Genomic DNA, 3,227 nt, shown 5'->3' with positions numbered 1-3,227 from the left:
CTTAAGATCAAGAAGAGAGCTTAAGAAGTCTATTTATATATATATGTGTGTGTATACATATGGGGAGTCAGGAGCTCATAGGGCACCAGGCCTCGATGTGCGGCCTTCGAAGGGGACGCGTGAACACGATGGAAGAGAAATGCCCCAAAAATGGCCTCGCTTTTCCAGGAACAAAGAAAATGCTGATGGAGGAGGGAATTTCAGAGTGCTATGGTAAAACGTACAAGTGAAGCTTGGAAAGTTCACCTGTCAGACCACTTATGTGTCTCATACAAACCCCAAAGTTTATGTAAGGCTTAGATTTACAGCAAGTTTAGGTTACTGCCTTTTATTAGCTGTTCTGTTGATTCTGCTACAGGGAACACTTAACAATCTCTTTAAAAAGGCTAAGTCTTGCTCCAGAAAAACGTTCTTCTTCCTGTTTCTTGTTTAAAAATCTTTTAAACAAATTAGCGAACTTAAAGCAAASTTCTGGTTAGAAGAAAGACATTTTCAACACAGGTTTTAATAACACCAATTTTGGGGCTTCTTTCCAAATACGCTGACTTTGCAGTGCACTGAATCACAGGGCATAAAATAAAACATTACGGCTACAACTGAGGCTAGTTCTATAGAATAGTCATACGTGGAACTTTTTTCACTATTCCTGGAGAGAAAAAAAAATAATAATTTAAAGGAATGGCTTGATAAAGTGTTTTTATTAAACAGGAATCAGCTGCTTAATAGTCTRAGCACACTCCCCAATTAAATTCTCATTTGGAAAGGAACCTTACTACACACAAATAGAAATGTATATGTAGCAAAGGCAAAAATACACAAAAACTTACTAGGATGTCTAATGATGTCTTGCCAGCTGCTCACTGCAATCTTGCAATCTACTATTTGTCTCTTACGATCCATGTGAGAAACACAMGTAAATATAAATGTTTTCTATCAGAGAGCAACTAAACTTCAATGAGAAAGCCTGATGGATGTAAAGATGCTCAGGTTTAAAACTTTCCTCGGCAACTGTTTTTGGATTGGATCCACTCAAGAGGATCTTAAAGGGAACAAAAGAGATAAGGGCTCAACCTGCTCTTCACGGATAAGRTATCTATATCTAGAGACAGAAATACTTTTCTTCCAGCTAGTTATGCTAAACAGGTTATTGACCAATGTCTTTATACCAGCAATTTTGGGAGGTGGGATTCACTTTTACAGCAAAGTGCCAAGATACCACGGGGTGGATAAGGGAGGAGGAGAAAACTTGAGGCCAGTTGTGAGGAAGGAGGCATTGGATGGTTGCAAGACCTCTCATTAAGGCAACACGTAACTGCTGGAGAGCTCCCTGCAATGAAGCCTCCCATTCTGCAGGTGCAGCTAAGGAGTCACCAAACCCCTTAACGCTGAAAGCCCAAGGGATTCTGGATGTTGGACAACCAAGCGCTGGATCATGAACCCTTCTCCCCTTGTCAACTGCAGCCTGAATACTGTAAATCTCCAAGGCATTTCTTGAAYAGCCCTGCCTCTGAGACATTTCCAGTTCATGCAGTATAGATACAGRCACATTTCTCACAAGTGGAAGGGAAGAAAAACAGAAAAGCCATGGAAACGTAAAGCTTTGCCTGCAAAATTGCTTTTGTCCCCGCTCATTCTCCAGGACCACATCTCCAGTTAAGACCTGACCCTGCCACACTTCTAGTCCCACGGGCCCCTTCCTTATTCCCCATGGGAAGAGCCATGCACCTGAGCGGGAAGTAGGACTAGGAACCACAACTGCACGGTGCATTTGCACGGATTCAGTTTCCAGTTGTTCTAGATAATCAGCACAAAGGCAGTAATTGCAAACACAGCTCTCCCTTGCAGAGTGGAGTGGATGTTCAATAATTGCTTCCAATTGCCTATCAGCAACTAGGTCTTCGATATGTTTGTCTTACATTTTTGGGGGACGAATGGCTTCATTACGATGTTGCCAGTATTTTTCTCCAGTTGACTTGTAAGTTATTCCTCATTTTTGTTACTGTGTTTCCGCTTGATCTTAGGTTGATCTAATCACAGACAGAGGAAGGAAAGAGAAACTTGCCTAGGTTTTATGAAGAGRCTGGGGGAATGAGAGCTTTCAACTACTGATAAGGTGGGGAGTTCTGGAAGGGACTGATGAATCCAGGCACGAGGTTTTGGCAGCTGTTAGGCRGATTCCAGCAGATATTTGTTTCCTAAATCCCAAGCACAGGCCTGCRCAAGCTCAGCATCCTCTTGGGAGATGCGGTTTTCAGAGGCTGCCATTTGGACCCAGTTCAAGGGCGTCCTTGTTTCCAGGATAAACACATCAGGATGACACAGATCTAGCCTAATGTCATTTGTACTGGAGAATGGGAGCTGGTTAAGCACTGCCTGCGCTTCAACACCTCTTGTAAACAGAGGTGAACATCACCACCTCATGATGTCCATTGTAAGATGCAATAATTTCATTCCAATGCCTGATAACATTTATCCCCATWCAAGATAAAACACAGCTTTCAACTATCAGGACACAGGTACTTTTCTATAGGTAGTATTTTGTTGGCAAACTGGGGAAAACCAGCTGGATTGAACCTTCAGAATGACAGGAACCCCTCAGAAACAGGCACAGGAATGGGAGGGGGCAAAGCCAGATGTTGGGCACGGGAAATGAGGTGCAACAAAGTGCTATTCAAGGAAGTAAGGAAAAGACTAGCTACAAAGATGCAAAAGGGAACAGGAAAACGATCGGGCTTTCCAAAAACTGTGTCAAGCCTCCTTACCTTTTATCTGAAAGGCACAGAAAGCTCTGATGAACAGACAGTCCTTTGAAATAGCAGGCTTTTGCCTCCAAAACGGGAGCTGGCAAGCATAAGGCACAGATCAAAATCATAGAATCACAGAACCCTCAAGGTTGGAAGGGGCCTCAGAGGTCATCCAGTCCAACCCCCCTGCACACGCAGGGTCACCCAGAGCACGGGGCACAGGGCTGCATCCAAGCGGATTTTAAAGATCTCCAGAGAAGGAGACTCCACAACCTCTCTGGGCAGCCTGTGCCAGGGCTCTGGCACCCCCTCTGTTAAGAAGTGTTTCCTTAAGTTCCTGTGGAACTTTTGGTGCCTCAGCTTGTGGCCGTTTCCTCTAGTCCTATCACTGGCCACCACTGAAAAGAGGCCGCCCCCTCCTCCTCACTGCCTCCCTTGAGGTATTTATACACGCTGATCAGGTCCCCCCTCAGCCTTCTCTTC

General features: G+C 44.3%; 1 protein-coding gene across 1 annotated transcript in view; it reads right to left on the bottom strand.

The window, feature by feature from the left end:
• The window catches only part of PLEKHG4B (pleckstrin homology and RhoGEF domain containing G4B), a 52,700-nt gene that overhangs the window by 25,732 nt on the left and 23,741 nt on the right, over nucleotides 1-3,227 (bottom strand). The window lies entirely within an intron of this gene.

Source organism: Nothoprocta perdicaria, unplaced genomic scaffold (assembly GCF_003342845.1).
Source record: "Nothoprocta perdicaria isolate Ctin4 unplaced genomic scaffold, notPer1 scaffold_235, whole genome shotgun sequence".
Taxonomy (NCBI): Eukaryota; Metazoa; Chordata; class Aves; order Tinamiformes; family Tinamidae; genus Nothoprocta; species Nothoprocta perdicaria.
The sequence above is the reverse complement of the archived record's forward strand: the minus strand, read 5'-3'. Positions and strand labels throughout refer to the sequence as shown.